We start from the raw sequence: 19,451 nt of genomic DNA on the forward strand, positions 1-19,451 counted from the left end.
GAATTCAAAACAGCAGACGTTGGCTAGCTAGCAGAGTCTCCTACGTTAAGGACGACAAATAGCTGGCTAGCGAACCTCAGTGAATTAAGATAATCACTCCAAGGCTACACACACTAAACTACACAATTATCTTGGAAACAAAGACAGCTATGTAGCTAGTTAACACTGAACTAATCAAGTCGTACAGTTGAGTGAATAGCACTACAGTGATGCTAATCTGTGTGCGTTAGCTAGCTCCTGGGCGAATAGCAGTGAAGGCCTCCACATTGGCTCTGTCCTGGTACCTCCTGTATATAGCCTCCACATTGACTCTGTACTGGTACCCCCTGTATATAGCCTCCACATTAACTCTGTACTGGTACCCCCTGTATATAGCCTCCACATTGACTCTGTACTGGTACCTCATGTATATAGCCTCCACATTGACTCTGTACTGGTACCTCCTGTATATAGCCCCAACATTGACTCTGTACTGGTACCTCCTGTATATAGCCTCCACTATGACTCTGCCGGTACCCCCTGTATATAGCCTCCACATCGACTCTGTACCGGTCGGTACCCGTTGTATATAGCCTCCGCATTGACTCTGTACTGGTACCCCCTGTATACAGCCTCCACATTGACTCTGTACTGGTACCCCCTGTATATAACCTCCACATTGACTCTGTACTGGTACCCCCTGTATATAGTCTCCACATTGACTCGGTACTGGTACCTCCTGTATATTGACTCTGTACTGGTACCTCCTGTATATAGCCTCCACATTGACTCGGTACTGGTACCTCCTGTATATTGACTCGGTACTGGTACCTCCTGTATATTGACTCTGTACTGGTACCCCCTGTATATAGCCTCCACATTGACTCGGTACTGGTACCTCCTGTATATTGACTCGGTACTGGTACCTCCTGTATATAGCCTCCACATTGACTCTGTACTGGTACCTCCTGTATATTGACTCTGTACTGGTACCTCCTGTATATTGACTCTGTACTGGTACCTCCTGTATATTGACTCTGTACTGGTACCTCCTGTATATAGTCTCCACATTGACTCGGTACTGGTACCTCCTGTATATTGACTCTGTACTGGTACCTCCTGTATATTGACTCTGTACTGGTACCTCCTGTATATAGTCTCCACATTGACTCGGTACTGGTACCTCCTGTATATTGACTCTGTACTGGTACCTCCTGTATATTGACTCTGTACTGGTACCTCCTGTATATTGACTCTGTACTGGTACCTCCTGTATATAACCTCCACATTGACTCGGTACTGGTACCTCCTGTATATTGACTCTGTACTGGTACCTCCTGTATATTGACTCTGTACTGGTACCTCCTGTATATAGCCTCCACATTGACACTGTACTGGTACCTCCTCTGTATATATCCTCTGATTGAGAACCAATCTAGGCAACCATAGACTTACCGAGACACCTGACATGAACACAACCCCATAAATCTAATAAACCCCTAGACAAGACGAAACACATAAACCACCCATGTCACACCCTGGCCTAACCAAAATAATAAAGAAAACAAAGATAACTAAGGATGGGCGTGACAGTACCCCCCAAAGGTGCGGACTCTCGGCCGCACACCTAGACGCATAGGAAAGGGTCTGGGTGGGCGTCTGTCCACTGTGGCGGTTCTGGTGCGGGACGTGGACGCCACTCTTAGTCTTAGTCCGCTTTCTTAGCGACCCTCGCCGCCGACCTTGGACTAGTAACCCTAACAAAGGGCCCACCTGGACTGAGGGTGCCTCATTACTGAGGAAGCTCAGGACCGGGGTAGCTCAGGCCTGAGCTACCCCTCGGTACTGAGCTACTTTTTAAAACTTTTTATTTTGGGAATATTTTCTTAACCCTTATTTTTCTTATCTACGTTGTTGGTTATAGGCTTGTCAGTAAGCATTTCACGTTAAGATCTACAGCTGTTGTATTCAGCGCATGTGACAAATAATATTTGATTGTAACTAAATATGGAGTTTGTCAGTTTCAATGTTACGGTCTTTGATTCAATTATATTTTTGAAACTCAGGCTGTGTGTGTTTATCTGCGTCATTTCTTGATCATTCCTTGTGGTCCTGTAGCTCAGTTGGTGGAGTATAGTGCTTGTTAAACCAGGGAAGTGGGTTTGATTCCTGGGACCACCCATATGTAAAGTGTTTGTACACATGACTGCAAATCCCTTTGGATAAAAGTGTCTGCTAAATGGCAGATATATCCACTGATTATACCAAACATTTGGAACAACTTCCTAATATGGAGTTGGACCCTCCCCTTTTCCCCTCAGAACAGCCTCAATACGTCGGGGTATGGACTCTACAAGGTGTCGAAAGCATTCCACAGGGATGCTGGCCCATGTTGACTCCAATGCTTCCCACAAATGTGTCAAATTGGCTGGGTGTCCTTTGGTTGCAGTGGGGTCTCATCAGAGGAGGAAGGGGAGGACCATCGTCCTCAGTTATTTTCAGAAAAATAAAAATGGTAAAATATTTAAAAGTGGTCCTTTTTAGATAAAACTATACTAAATATAATCACGTCACCAAATAATTTATTAAAACATACTATTTTGCATCCTCCTCTGGGTATATTGACTTCAATACAAAACCTAGGAGGATTATGGTTCTCAAGGCTTCCATAGACTTACACAGTTAATAAGACAACTTCCGGAGGACATCCTCCAACCCATCAGAGCTCTTGCAGCATGAACTGACATGATGTCCAACCAATGAAAGGATCAGAGAATGAATCTAGTACTGAAAGCATAAGCTACAGCTAGCTAGCACTGCAGTGCATAACATGTGGTGAGTAGTTGACTAAAAGAGAGAAAAATACAATAGTTGAACAGTTTTGAACAAATTATTTTATTCCAAAATGAAGGAGAAGCGAGAGAGAGATATTTCGTCATTTATTTTCCACTTTCAGTTTCACTTACTTAGCTAGCAAATGCAGCTATCTAGTTTAGTCTACTCAAACACTTGGCTCAAACAGAGCGATGCTATGTTAGCTAGCTGGCTATGACTATCCAACACAACACTGGAACTCTTCCAAGTCAAGGCAAGCTTTTGGTTTGACTAATTTATTGCCACTGGGACCCGCCAAGGTAAGTGCTAAACTGCTTACTGACTCTACACTGTAACGTTACTGCATGATTGTAGCAGGTTTACAAACGAGTTAGTTCTCTTAGCTCTGTTGACTATGATGTTATTTTAGCTAATATGGTGACAACAATGTAAGCTGTGTGTAGCAGTTATGAAATGGTTTGGTTTGGAAAGGTTTTTTCTTCTGGTGACATACAGCTGATGTGTTGTGCATTGAAGTACAGAAACAAAGGGAGAAGGTGATAAGAGGAGAGCACATAGATGCAAGAAGGAATACAACGTGTCTGTAATGAAAGTGAACTGTGTTTATGCATGATCAGGGGTGTATTCATTCCGCCGATTCTGTTAACAAACGTTTAAATGGAACAAAACGGGGATAAACATACCTGAATTTGTCCAGTGATATCTCTATTTCAGCTAGATGCAGGCGAGAGTGTGCAAGGCAGTATTGAATGTGTCACTGTCTGTCATCGCAAAATGTTCTCTCGACCTGTGTGAACCTACATTCTAAACTTTCATTCATAGGCTAGGTTGCTACCTCATGATGGGTATAGGGACAATTAGAGTATCATGTAGTAGCCTAAACCTATTGCTGTTACATTGAACAGGGTGAGGGACATATGAATGACAGTCGTCCAATATGCTGTAATAGAATTAAGGCCATGCTCATGAAAAAACAAATCGTCCTGCCTCATCTTAAATGGCACAAACCACCACTGTTTGGGTGGTGGACCACTCTTGGTACACATGGGAAACTGTTGAGCTGAAAAACCCAGCAGCGTTGCAGTTCTTGACACAAACTGGCGCGCCTGGCACCTACTACCATACCCCGTGCAAAGTAACTTAAATATTTTGTCTTCCCCATTAACTCTCTAAATGGCACACATGCACAATCCATGTCTCATGTCTCAAGGCTTAAAAATCCTTATTTAACCTGTCTCCCCCCTTCATCTACACAGATTGAAGTGGATTTAACTAGTGACATCAGTAAGGGATCATAGCTTTAGCCTGGATTCACCTCGTCTTTCTAAGTCATGGAAGGATCAGGTGTTCTTAATGTTTTGTCTACCCAGTGTATAGCACTACAGATAATCAAGTGCTATTTGCATGTGATGCATTTGTTCTGTTGTTTACAGGATGATTTGTATCTTATAGAGCGTGGCTTTAAGGGAATAGTATGGTCACATGTAGATTAAAAAGAATGTGAAAAATTCACACTACCTATTCATGTAAGTATTTATTAATCATCTACATTTTCATATTGAGCTTCTACGTCTGTGTACAGGAACGTATTATTTGGAAGAGAAAATGTATCAGCTTATTGTTAAATAATTATGACGTTCTTTCCAATACAAAAAGTGTAGTAACTATTGTTTCCAAACTGCGTTACCCACTCCAGCCAGCAGATGGCGATGAGCGTCTTTCAGTTGACTCTTCTTCCGTGACGTATAATGGACTGGACGGACGCCTTTTCAGGTCCAACAAGGCGCCAACTCTTTCAACCACCTCGGTAGCTTGCTAGCCAACATAAAACTGAAAGATTGACGTTTTAGACCATGTTAATGTACATTAGCGAACCTCAGTGTTTTAAACAAGTTTCGGTTGACGTATCAACTGGTTCAATTTGCAAACGTGTTGAAGATTGATACTGAGCCTAGCACTAGGCTAGACGCTAATGCTAACTAGCTAGCTAACATCCCTGACCATGAGCTCATTAAACTATCCTCCCTTGCTAATGAAAGGGGGTCGGCTGTATGGAGAAAGAATCTTTCAGAATGAAAAAGGAGGAAGAGGAGGCTGTTATAGTGAAAGAAGAGAAAGAACCGTTTAGAGAGGAAGATGATGCTATCTCAATAAAGGTGAAGGAGGAAGATGTTTTGGGGGTGAAAGAGGAAGAGACAGAATATCAGATTACCACCAGTGAGTACTGTCTTCAACAGGGACACAAACTATGCCGTTGTTGAACTAATGTGTGGTTTTAAAGGGGCATTCTACTGAAGTTCTACACTTGAATATGTTGTTCAGTACTGTAGGAATTGTTAAAGGGTCGATCTGCAATTGGTTCATATATTTTAGGGACTTTTCAATTAGATGTATTGAATTCTCCATGTGGTCTATATTAAAGTTCCCCTCATCTAATATAACAGGCTTTTAAAATTCTATATTGGTGCATATTTTCTACTTAAAATAACAAAGGGACACAAAAGCCACCCATTTTTGGAGATTTTACATTTGCGTCACAAACACTATTTTAGTAAATCATGATGAAAGTGGCCATTTTAGACATATTCATGCCTCTTGTAAGACTCTATGATTGCAATAGATGGTCATAAGTTTACCATCTGTTTGATGTTCTCGTTCACACAGGAGAGAGACATGACTATCGTGGATCCTCTGGGGAGCCTCAACAACATCCTGATGCTGATGAGGAAGAGAAGAGTCTCCACAGATCAGAACACCAGATGGTACAGCTTGGTCTGGCCTAGCATACAGTTTGCTCTCTCTGGGTCTGGGATGGGTTTCTGTAAATCACTTCATGACAACAGTGACATCAGCATCCATAATGATGTGCGTCTGTGTCCCCTCTTTATGGTTACCAGGACAACGCTAGCCCCTCCTCCCTCCCGGAGTCCCCGTGTCGTGCCTCTCCTGGTAGCACCTTACTGCTGGGTATGAAGAGGTTGTCTGTGCTGCTGGTGGACTGCAGGAAAACAACGGGGCTGAGTGGAACTGTGAGAGGAGGAGAAGAGAAGAAAGGATCAGATTTGACACATCAAAGTAAGTAGTTTAGTTTGAACAAATACAAAGCTAGCTTTGGAGAGAAAGTTTCAAGATGATCCAATGTAAGGTGCTTGTTTTACAAAAACTTTTCCTTAAAACATTATGGATATTACATTGCCTGTCCCAGTCAACCCCCCTATCTTTACAATACTGTAGAACAGGCAAACTAAACTCAAGACACTGTTAATTAACTAATACTGGAGGAAAGCTGTGATCAGGCTGCCCACTCAAGAGAAAGCTTCAAACTGTAACCAGTGCCGGCAACCTTGTTCAGGTTGTCAATCAACCTACCAGGGTAGTTACAAACAGTAGAGGAATGAAATCATCAACATGGTTTGATCATATCTTTACTAATGCTGCAGAAATGGGTTTTAAAGCAGTATCCAGATCCATCAGATGTAGTGATCACAATATAGTAGCCATGTCTAGGAAAACCACTGTTCCAAAGGCTGGGACTAATATTGTGTATAAGAGGTCATACATTTTTTTGTAGTGATTCCTATGTTGTTGATGTAAATAATATTTGTTGGCCCTTGGTGTGTAATGATGATCAACCAGACACTGCCCTTGACACATTTGAAACTGCTTATCCCAGTTACTAATAAGCAGCACCCATTAAGAAAATTACTTTAAAAACTGGGATTGATGAGGAATTACAAAATGGTATGATGAAGAGGGAGGCAAAAGAGATGGCATATAGGTCTGGCTGAATAACTGATTGGCAAACCTATTGCATATTGAGAAATCATGTGACTAAACTGAATAAAAAGAAGAAACTACACTATGAAACAAAGATAAATGACATGAAGAATTATTGTAAAAATCGTTGGAGCATCTTCAATGCGCAAATAAAATCAACAATGACAAGTCACTGGTGTCTGACAACGTGGATGGACAATTGAGGATAATAGCAGCCGATATTGCCATTCCTATTTGCCTTGTCTTTAATTTAAGCCTACTAGAAAGTGTGTTCCCTCAGGCCTGGAGGGGAGCTAAAGTCATTCCACTACCCATGAATAGTAAAGCTCCCTTTACTGGCTTAAATAGCCGACCAATCAGCCTGTTACCAACCCTAAAGAATGGTGTTTGACCAGATACAATGCTATTTTACAGTAAACAAATATAGACTTTCAGCTTATAGGGAAGTTCATTCAACAAGCACAGCACTTACAAATGACTGATTGGCTGAGAGAAATTGATGATAAAAATACTGTTGGGGCTGTTTTGTTTGACTTCAGTGCGGCATTTGACATTATCAATCATAGTCTGTTGCTGACAAAAACGTATGGCTTTACACCCCCTGCTATATTGTGGATAAAGAGTTTTTCTTTTAAAATGTAACCTTTATTTAACTAGGCAAGTCAGTTAAGAACAAATTATTTTTTTCAATGACGGCCTAGGACTGCCTTGTTCAGGGGCAGAACGACAGAGTTTTACCTTGTCAACTCGGGGATTCGATCCAGCAATCTTTCGGTTACTGGCCTACCAGGTTTTAAACCACTAGGCTACCTGCTGCCCCAGAGCTACAAAATCAAGTTTGAATCAGGAATTCCCCAGGGCAGCTGTTTGGCACCTACTTTTTCAATCTTTACCAACAACATGCCAGTGACATTTGAGTAAAGCCAGTGAGTCTATGTATGCGGATGACTCAACAATGTACATGTCAGCTACTACAGCGACTGAAATGACTGCAACACTTAACATAGAGCTGCAGTTAGTTTCAGAATGGGTGTCAAGGAATAAGTTAGTCCTAAATATTTCTGATTACCTTAAAACCTCTTGGTGTTAGGGGGCAGTATTTTCATTTTTGGGGAAAAAACGTCCCCGTTTTAAACGGGATATTTTGTCAGGAAAAGATGCTAGAATATGCATATAATTGACAGCTTTGGATAGAAAACACTCTAACATTTCCAAAACTGTAAAGATATTGTCTGTAGTATAACAGAACTGATGTTGCAGGCGAAAGCCTGAGAAAAATCCAATCCGGAAGTGCCCCAGGTTTTGATTTTCAAGCGCTGCGTTCCAATGACTCCCTATATGGCTTTGAATGTACCATCAACGAGCTTAAGCTTTATACGTATTCCCCAAGGTGTCTACAGCATTGTGACGTAGTTTTACGCATTTCACTCCAATCGGTCAAGACTATTGAAAAAGGATTCCATTGTCTGGTTGACTGATATATTTTCAAATAGATATTTTAAAAACACCTGGTTGATGATTGATTCTAAACAACGTTTGCCATGTTTTTGTCGATATTAAAGCTAATTTGAAAAATCTTTTTTGGAGTTGTGACCAAATTTTGACTGGTTCTCAGCCAAACGTGAAGAACAAACAGAGCTATTGCCAATTGCCCGCTCCCTCAGAGACCTGTGGCATTATTGTGTGAACAAACTGCACATTTTCTAGTTGCCTTTTATTATCCCCAGTACAAGGTGCACCTGTGTAATAACCAAGCTGTTCAATCAACTTCTTGATATGCCACACTGTCAGGTGGATGGATTATCTTGGCAAAGAATAAATGTTGACTAACAGTGATGCTCAGTGAAACATCCAACATTTTACATGTTGCGTTTATATTTTTGTTTTTTGTTGTTACTATCAGTTTTAGGAACATTTACCCAAAATATGACATCAGCGATAATCAAAATATTGAAAATCTGTGAATGTCTAAATAAGAAATTGGTCCATTTAAACAGCAATGTGTCGAACCCTTTCAACAACGGGGAGATGTTACTGATGTGCTTTGTATCTGTGACGTAAAAACAAGTTTTGGACTTCCACACAAAATTACTTCTTTAGTTATTTTATGTTTAAGGAAGTGTGTAGGTCACATTCTGTATCATACAGCTATGAAAGTTATATATTTAGAACCACCTGTTCAATTGGAATCCAGTGACTTCAGTGTCCTAGAACTGTCTAGGTTTTTGTGTTCTGACTTGTAAAACAGGATGAATAAGTAATGTAAACATATCAGTAATTACCAGGAATCTCTACATTTGTTTTAAAATCACACTAAGATAGTTAAAACTGGCCTCGGGTTATTGAGAGATCTGATTTAGGATTTACCCTCGTAGCAAGGTTGTTTTATCATGTGGTTTTATTCGGGTCTCTATTTAAAAATAACACTGTCTTTGGCAGGAGAAAGGCCAGACTCAGAGGAACCAGAGCCAGGGACGTCCAAACTAGCAAGACGACACCACTGCTCCCACTGTGGAAAGAGTTTTCACCAGAAAGCACACCTGAAAGCTCATGAGAGAATACACACAGGAGAGAAGCATTACCACTGTTCCCTGTGTGGAAAGAGTTTTCACCAGAAAGCACACCTGAAAGCTCATGAGAGAATACACACAGGAGAGAAACATTACCACTGTTCCCTGTGTGGAAAGAGTTTTCACCAGAAAGCACACCTGAAAGCTCATGAGAGAATACACACAGGAGAGAAGCATTACCACTGTTCCCTGTGTGGAAAGAGTTTTCACCAGAAAGCACACCTGAAAGCTCATGAGAGAATACACACAGGAGTGAAGCCGTACCACTGCTCCCAATGTGGAAAGTGTTTCAACGATAGAGGAAACCTGAAACGACACGAGGGAATGCACACAGGGGAGAAGCCTTACCACTGCTCCCAATGTGGAAAGTGTTTCAACCAGTCGGGGAGCTGAAACAACACGAGAGAATACACACAGGAGAGAAGCCTTACCACTGCTCCCAATGTGGAAAGTGTTTCATCCAGTCGGGGGAGCTGAAACTACACGAGAGAATACACACAGGAGAGAAGCCTTACCACTGCTCCCAATGTGGAAAGTGTTTCAACCAGAGAGGAAACCTGAAACAACATGAGAGAATACACACAGGAGAGAAGCCTTACCACTGCTCCCAATGTGGAAAGTGTTTCAACCAGTCGGGGGAGCTGAAACAACATGAGAGAATACACACAGGAGAGAAGCCTTACCACTGCTCCCAATGTGGAAAGTGTTTCATCCGGTCAGGGGAGCTGAAACGACATGAGAGAATACACACAGGGCAGAAGCCTTACCACTCCTCCCAGGGTGCAAAGCTTTTGCCCATTTAGGAAGCCTGAAAGAACACATTAGACTACACACAGAGGAGAAGGCTTAGAAAAGCTCAGACTGTGGGAAAACATATTACTCATAACAGTGATTTAAACGTCATTAGAGAATCCACACAGGAGAGAGAAATTACTTCTCTTAGCGTGTATATTGATATTTCACATCACATTGACTTAAAATTCATCAGAGAACATACACAGTGCTCCCGTTGTCTTATATTGTTGACTGACAATGTGTTTACCTGTCTTTACCAGATGAAATTAAATGGTACAGGGTATACTCAAACATATATTTGTTTGTTTTTATTAGAAAACATGAATTGAATATGGAGTCTGTCAGTTTGAATATAAAGGAGATCAGGTTCCTTGTTTTAAATTGTCCTTTTTTAAACTCTTTGTGTGTTTATCTGGGTGTGTCATTCCTCCAGCACTACAGATAATCAAGTGATATTTGGATGTGATGCATTAGTTCCATTGTTGACATTTGCATTGTAGCCCACTGATGATTTAATGAAATGAAAATGTTCAGACTCTGTAATGGAAAATGTTAATTGTTTGTGTGTCCACATAACTGAGTATGTGACTAACCTTGTGAAACTGTCCTATTATAATCTCCTGTTCTTGGGACTATCATCCTGTGTTGCAAACCAATTTGCACCTGTGTCCTTGTATGAATAAAGTCCCGCCCAGGAACAGGAAACTATAAAGATATGTGCTAATCACTCAATGCTTCAGGAATTCAGACTGTCTACACTGCGCTGTGTAACTCTGTTATTCTCTCTGAGCTCAGAAATAAAGAATCTTGGTTTGACTTGGACTCCAGCAGATCCTTATTTTATAATATCCACCACAACTCTCCCAAGGATTGCTGTTTATCATTGTCTCAAAGAAGAGTTCCTCGTTCCACTTTCCTGGGGGAATTTACAAGCCTCCCACTGATTGAATAAACATTGTTTCCACAGGTAACATTTTGTGTTTCACCCAACCAGCAACCGATATCCAATGACAGGTAACATTTTGTGTTTCACCCAACCAGCAACCGATATCCAATGACAGGTAACATTTTGTGTTTCACCCAACCAGCAACCGATATCCAATGACAGGTAACATTTTGTGTTTCACCCAACCAGCAACCGATATCCAATGACAGGTAACATTTTGTGTTTCACCCAACCAGCAACAAATATCCAATGACTGGTAACATTTTGTGTTTCACCCAACTTGCAACCTAAATACGTCTGTGCCCAGTGGGCTGGTTTGAATAAGCAGCAGGTGTTGGATCGATATCCACCTTAGTAGCGAAGTTTCCATGTAATTTGAGACCAGATTTTCATGTGAATATTCAAAAATCTGCATAAAACAATATATACATTTTCCCACCAGAAATGTTTCTATCAAACAGACTTATTGCAGATTAAAGGCTTTGCGTGACAAATAAATAACTTTTGCTGTTAAATTCCCAATGGTTTCCATCGCATTTTCAACTGTACTGATGGTTTAACAAAACTTGCATTATATAGCAAAAATGATCTTGTCCCGTCCCGTGCACTGTAGCCAGCAGCTCATAGATACAGTGTTGGTAGGCTACCTACATGATGAGATTATTATGGATGAGAGCGATATTATTTTATTTGTCAAATGGCAACCAAGCATCAATCATCATGTCACCAGAATAAGAACCTCAAAATGTATTGGAAAGGAGCATCAAGCTCATCACCTCCACTTTCACCACCCTGTGAAGTTCATAACTTATTTCATCTGTAGCCTAATAAACTACATGGGTTCCCAAGTCGTAGTGGGAGGACCACACAACATATCATCACGTGACTCCAAGTTAACTAAGATGTGATGGTTATTATATAAATATTTGCTCATAAAGGAGTTTCCACCTCCATTTCTCGCTTATACATTTTTAATGACACAAAAAGTCCCCACCATGTCAAACAAACTAACATATAGTTTGTCGGCTTTTATAAAAGTGTTCAGGCATAACCTGTTTCTGTCAGCCCAGTCATTACTTCTGAAATGGTTGGATCAATATCCACCTTCATGATGTGGATGAAGCCTGATTTGGAATGTCTGAGTAGTTCTATATGATGTCATAATACACCCCTCTGATAATCAAGTGATATTTGGAATGTCTGAGTAGTTCTATATGATGTCATAATACACCCCTCTGATAGTGATACATTTGCTCCATTGTTTCCATGTCAGTTGGTTTCCCACTCTGATGATTTATATCTGACAGAGGGGCTTTAAATGAATAGTATGGTGACATCTTAGTGTGTCTTGAAGTAAATAGGATTATTAATCATAAACTGCAGCTTTGACATCAAGAAGAGAATGGGCTGATGGGTGGTGGTGCTACTCTATAGGTAAGGCTGTTCAATATGAATGTTCAATACACACAATACTTTGACTGGGGAGGTGATGTACCACAGTCAAAGTCCTGCAATAAGAGTTAAGAGACTAATATTTGTGTAAACTATACATTGTTGTGTTCTGTAGTTGTCACTGAGTTGGCTGAGATCCCATTTTATAGGGTCACTCCACAGTTAAGGCTGAACAGTGCCTATACAAAGTCTACACTTTGCTCTTTTCATATTTCTTTTGATCCTGACAAACTCCCCAGTCCCTGCCGGTGACAAGCATACCCATAACATGATGCTGCCACCACAATAGTTAATGTGTGGTCTATCTCCAGGTCATCAGACTGTTAAATAGTCACCTCTAGCCGGCCTCCGCCCAGTACCCTGCCCTGAACTTAGTCACTGTTACTAGCCGTCTACCACCCAGTACTCCACCCTGTATTCTAGTCAAGGCTCATCCTATATAACTACTGCTGTACACACCTTTTATATTCTGAAGAGACTCCAGGGATGGTGATGAAGGCTGTAGGAATGAAGATCAGACAGTGAAGAGACTCCAGGGACGGTGATGAAGGCTGTAGGAATGAAGATCAGACAGTGAAGAGACTCCAGGGACGGTGATGAAGGCTGTAGGAATGAAGATCAGACAGTGAAGAGACTCCAGGGACGGTGATGAAGGCTGTAGGAATGAAGATCAGACAGTGAAGAGACTCCAGGGGCGGTGATGAAGACTGTAGGAATGAAGATCCGACAGCAATACTGGTCCTGTGGTCAGGTGGGGGAGTGGTCGATCCAGACAATGATTGTGAGGAAGCATGCATGGAACAGCCTCCTTTCTACTACCATTCTGTGGTCTGGATACATGCCAACAAAGACTACAACTGCTTCAAACAATGGGAGTGGCTACCATTGACCACCACACTTTCTTTCATAACCAGGAAGCCCATGTTGAGTCATCAGTGTTCCCACTATGGAAGAGGGAGCAGGAAGCCGTCATCCAGTCTGTCAGAAAACCATGTTGAGCCATCAGTGTTCTCACTATGGAAGAGGGAGCAGGAAGCCGTCATCCAGTCTGTCAGAAAACCATGTTGAGCCATCAGTGTTCTCACTATGGAAGAGGGAGCAGGAAGCCGTCATCCAGTCTCTCAGAAAACCATGTTGAGCCATCAGTGTTCTCACTATGGAAGAGGGAGCAGGAATCCGTCATCCAGGGACAAGGACAAAGGTGCAGAACTGGTGTTAGTAGCTGATGACAGAAGTGACAGCCTGGACACACAGCAAAGTTTGACACGATCAGTGTTGTTGACCAGAGAATCAACCAGGTTGTTGAAGTTATGCAGGTGCATAATACATTTGATTTGTTTAATTCTGTTTTATTCAATTAGAATAATTTACTCTGAATGAGAACAAGCGTTATGCATTATAACATTGATTGACTAAATGATGAAGTTGACAGATTTGTAGTAAAACCAGGTTTGGAGTCAAATCCATTTAATTTCCAGTCAATTCAGAAAGTAAACCAAATTCCACATTTTCCTCATTGAAAACCATAGAACAGAATTGGAATTTTCAGTTTACTTCCTGAATTTACTGGAATATTCTAAAATGGATTCAATTGGGAGGTTTTCCTCATGAATCTGCACAACAACACCCTATAATGACGAAGCAAAAACAGGATTAGAAATGTATGCAAATGCATTTTAAAATTAAAACTGAAATATCACATTTAAATAAGTATTCAGAACCTTTACTCAGTGCTTTGTTGAAGCACCTTTGGCAGTGATTATAGCCTCAAGCCACCTTGGGTATGACACTACAATCTTGGCACACCTGTATTTGTGGAGTTTCTCCCATTCTTCTCTGCAGATCCTCTCAAGATCTGTCAGGGTGGATGGGGAGTGTCGCTGTGCAGCTATTTTCAGGATTTCTTCAGAGTTGTTCGGTCGGGTTAAAATCCGGGCTCTGGCTGGGCCACTCAAGGACAATCAGACTTGTCCCAAAGCCACTTCTATGTTGTCTTCGCTGTGTGCTTAGGGTCGTTGTCCTGTTGGAAGGTGAACCTTTGCCCCAGTCTGAGGTCCTGAGTGCTATTGAGCAGGTTTTCATCAACTATCTCTCTGTACTTTGCTCCGTTCATCTTTCCCTCGATCCTGACTAGTCTCCCAGTCCCTGCCGCTGAAAAACATCCCCACACCATGATGCTGCCACCACCACGCTTCACCGTAGGGATGGTGTAAGGTTTCTATTGCACTCAACACTGCCCTTTCACATCTGGACAAAAGGAATACCTATGTACAGTCGTGGCCAAACTTTTTGAGAATGATACAAATATTAATTTTCACAAAGTCTGCTGCCTCCGTTTGTATGACGGCAATTTGAAGATGCTCCAGAATCTTATGAAGAGTGATCAGATGAATTGCAATTAATTGCTAAGTCCCTCTTTGCCATTCAAATAAACTGAATCTCCCAAAAAATTTTCCACTGCATTCCACTGCACTGCCACAAAATGACCAGCTGACATCATGTCAGTATTCTCTCGTTAACACAGGTGTGAGTGTTGACGAGGACAAAGCTGGAGATCACGTTGTCATGCTGATTGAGTTCGAATTTTTTATTTTATTTTTTACCTTTATTTAACTTGGCGAGTCAGTTAAGAACAAATTCTTCCAGAATAACAGACTGGAAGCTTCAAAAGGAGGGTGGTGCTTGGAATCATTGTTCTTCCTCTGTCAACGATGGTTACTTGCAAGGAAACACGTGCCGTCATCATTGCTTTGCACAAAAAGGCTTTCACAGGCAAGGATATTGCGGCCAGTAAGATTGCACCTAAATCAACCATTTATCGGATCATCAAGAACTTCAAGGAGAGTGGTTCAATTGTTGTGAAGGCTTCAGGGTGCCCAAGAAAGTCCAGCAAGCTCCAGGACCGGCTCCTAAAGTTGATTCAGCTGCGGGATCGGGGCACCACCAGTACAGAGCTTGCTCAGGAATGGCAGCAGGCAGGTGTGAGGGCATCTGCACGCACAGGAGGCGAAGACTTTTGGAGGATGGCCTGTTGTCAAGAAGGGCAGCAAAGAAGCCACTTCTCTCCAGGAAAAATATCAGGGACAGACTGATATTTTGCAAAAGGTACAGGGATTGGACTGCTGAGGACTGGGGTAAAGTCATTTTCTCTGATGATGAGCGCTACCATCAGTCCTGTGTCACGCCTACAGTAAAGCATCCTGAGACCATTCAAGTATGGGGTTGCTTCTCAGCCAAGGGAGTACTGGTAGGGCCACTCTGGGTACTGGACTCTGGGTACTGGTAGGGCCACTCTGGGTACTGGACTCTGGGTACTGGTAGAGCCACTCTGGGTACTGGGAGAGCCACTCTGGGTACTGGTAACAATTGTAACAATTGCGGCGCCGACAGAGATGGCCGCCTCGCTTCGCGTTCCTAGGAAACTATGCAGTTTTTTGTTTTTTTTACGTGTTATTTCTTACATTAGTACCCCAGGTCATCTTAGGTTTCATTACATACAGTCGAGAAGAACTATTGAATATAAGATCAGCGTCAACTCACCATCAGTACGACCAAGAATATGTTTTTCGCGACGCGGATCCTGTGTTCTGCCTTTCAAACAGGACAACGGAATGGATCCCATGCAGCGACTCCGAAAAAGAGGGAAACGAGGCGGTCTTCTGGTCAGACTCCGGAGACGGGCACATTGTGCACCACTCCCTAGCATTCTTCTCGCCAATGTCCAATCTCTTGACAACAAGGTTGATGAAATCCGAGCAAGGGTAGCATTCCAGAGGAACATCAGAGACTGTAACGTTCTTTGCTTCACGGAAACATGGCTCACTGGAGAGACGCTATCCGAGGCGGTGCAGCCAGCGGGTTTCTCCACGCATCGCGCCGACAGAAACAAACATCTTTCTGGTAAGAAGAGGGGCGGGGGCGTATGCCTTATGGCTAACGAGACGTGGTGTGACCACAAAAACATACAGGAAGTCAAATCCTTCTGTTCACCTGATTTAGAATTCCTCACAATCAAATGTCGACCGCATTATCTACCAAGAGAATTCTCTTCGATTATAATCGCCGTATATATCCCCCAAGCAGACACATCGATGGCTCTGAACGAACTTTATTTGACTCTTTGCAAACTGGAATCTATACATCCTGAGGCTGCATTCATTGTAGCTGGGGATTTTAACAAGGCTAATCTGAAAACAAGACTCCCTAAATTGTATCAGCATATCGATTGCGCAACCAGGGCTGGCAAAACCTTGGATCGACTACCGCCCCGTAGCACTCACTTCCGTCATCATGAAGTGCTTTGAGAGACTAGTCAAGGACCATATCACCTCCACCCTACCTGACACCCTAGACCCACTCCAATTTGCTTACCGCCCAAATAGGTCCACAGACGATGCAATCTCAACCACACTGCACACTGCCCTAACCCATCTGGACAAGAGGAATACCTATGTGAGAATGCTGTTCATCGACTACAGCTCGGCATTTAACACCGTAGTACCCTCCAAGCTCGTCATCAAGCTCGAGACCCTGGGTCTCGACCCCGCCCTGTGCAACTGGGTACTGGACTTCCTGACGGGCCGCCCCCAGGTGGTGAGGTTAGGCAACAACATCTCCACCCCGCTGATCCTCAACACTGGGGCCCCACAAGGGTGCGTTCTGGGCCCTCTCCTGTAATCCCTGTTCACCCACGACTGCGTGACCACGCACGCCTCCAACTCAATCATCAAGTTTGCGGACGACACAACAGTGGTAGGCTTGATTACCAACAACGACGAGACGGCCTACAGGGAGGAGGTGAGGGCCCTCGGAGTGTGGTGTCAGGAAAATAACCTCACACTCAACGTCAACAAAACTAAGGAGATGATTGTGGACTTCAGGAAACAGCAGAGGGAACACCCCCCTATCCACATCGATGGAACAGTAGTGGAGAGGGTAGTAAGTTTTAAGTTCCTCGGCATACACATCACAGACAAACTGAATTGGTCCACCCACAAAGACAGCATCGTGAAGAAGGCGCAGCAGCGCTTCTTCAACCTCAGGAGGCTGAAGAAATTTGGCTTGTCACCAAAAGCACTCACAAACTTCTACAGATGCACAATCGAGAGGATCCTGGCGGGCTGTATCACCGCCTGGTACGGCAACTGCTCCGCCCACAACCGTAAGGCTCTCCAGAGGGTAGTGAGATCTGCACAACGCATCACCGGGGGCAAACTACCTGCCCTCCAGGACACCTACACCACCCGATGTTACAGGAAGGCCATAAAGATCATCAAGGACATCAACCACCCGAGCCACTGCCTGTTCACCCCGCTATCATCCAGAAGGCGAGGTCAGTACAGGTGCATCAAAGCTGGGACCGAGAGACTGAAAAACAGCTTCTATCTCAAGGCCATCAGACTGTTAAACAGCCATTACTAACATTGAGTGGCTGCTGCCAACACACTGACTCAACTCCAGCCACTTTAATAATGGGAATTGATGGGAAATGATGTAAATATATCACTAGCCACTTTAAACAATGCTACCTTATATAATGTTACTTACCCTACATTATTCATCTCATATGCATACGTATATACTGTACTCTATATCATCGACTGCATCCTTATGTAATACATGTATCACTAGCCACTTTAACTATGCCACTTTGTTTACATACTCATCTCATATGTATACGGAGCTGTAGTGGAGCAGGTTGAGAGTTTCAAGTTCCTTGGTGTCCGCATCAACAACAAATTATCATGGTCCAAGCACACCAAGACAGTCGTGAAGAGGGAACGACAAAACCCATTCCCCCTCAGGATACTGAAAAGATTTGTCATGGGTCCTCAGATCCTCAAAACGTTCTACAGCTGCACCATCGAGAGCATCCTGACTGATTGCATCACTGCCTGGTTTGGCAACTGCTCGGCCTCTGACCGCAAGGCACTACAGAGGGCAGTGCGTACTGCCCAGTACATCACTAGGGCCAAGCTTCCTGCCACTCAGGACCTCTATACCAGGCGGTGTCAGAGGGACTGCCCCCCCCCCACCCCCCCACCCCTTTACGCTGCTGCTACTCTCTGTTTATTATCTATGCGTAGTCACTTTAACTCTACCTACATGTGCATATTGCCTCATTTACCTTGACTAACCGGTGCCCCGGCACATTGACTCTGTACCGGTACCCCCTGTAAATAGCCTCCACATTGCCTCGCTATTGTTATTTTACTGCTGCTCTTTATTAATTATTTGTTACTTTTATATAATCATTTTTTTTCAAACATAACTATTTTTTTTACTTCACAAGTATTTTTCTTAAGTGCATTGTTGGTTAAGGGCTTGTAAGTAAGCATTTCACTAAGGTCTACACCGGTTGTATTCGGCACGTGACAAATAATATTTAATTTGATTTTCATACTTTTCTAATAAAACACTTTTCAACCCATATGATCTATTACATAATAAAAGTCGTAATACAAATATCATGTCATAGTGAATTCATGACATGTGAACGAACAAGCCTTTTCATACTTTATAATATGGCTATACAGTGGGGAGAACAAGTATTTGACACAGTGCCGCTTTTGCAGGTTTTCCTACTTACAAAGCATGTAGAGGTCTGTAATTTTTATCATAGATACACTTCAACCGCGAGAGACGGAATCTCAAACAAAAATCCAGAAAATCACATTTAATGATTTTTAAGTAATTAATTAGCATTTTATTGAGACCCAGAGTTACTTCTTCTGCAGAGGATAAGTTCATTAGAGTTACCAGCCTCAGAAATTGCTGCCCAAATAAATGCTTCACAGAGTTGAACTAACAGACACATCTCAATATCAACTGTTCAGAGGAGACTGTGTGAATCAGGCCTTCGTGGTCGAATTGCTGCAAAGAAACCACTACTCAAGGACACCAAAAAGAAGAAGAGACTTGCTTGGGCCAAGAAACACGAGCAAACCTTCACATTGACCCTGTACTGGTACCTCCTGTATATAGCCTCCACATTGACTCTGTACTGGTACCTCCTGTATATAGCCTCCACATTGACTCTGTACTGGTACCTCCTGTATATAGCCTCCACATTGACTCTGTAATGGTACCTCCTGTAT

The 19,451-nt window shown here is 42.6% G+C and overlaps 1 pseudogene; it reads left to right on the top strand.

The window, feature by feature from the left end:
- LOC118381434 (zinc finger protein ZFP2-like) overlaps nt 1–19,451 on the top strand; it is a 135,405-nt pseudogene that overhangs the window by 16,665 nt on the left and 99,289 nt on the right.

The sequence above is a fragment of the Oncorhynchus keta genome, chromosome 32 (genome assembly GCF_023373465.1).
Source record: "Oncorhynchus keta strain PuntledgeMale-10-30-2019 chromosome 32, Oket_V2, whole genome shotgun sequence".
Lineage (NCBI taxonomy): Eukaryota > Metazoa > Chordata > Actinopteri > Salmoniformes > Salmonidae > Oncorhynchus > Oncorhynchus keta.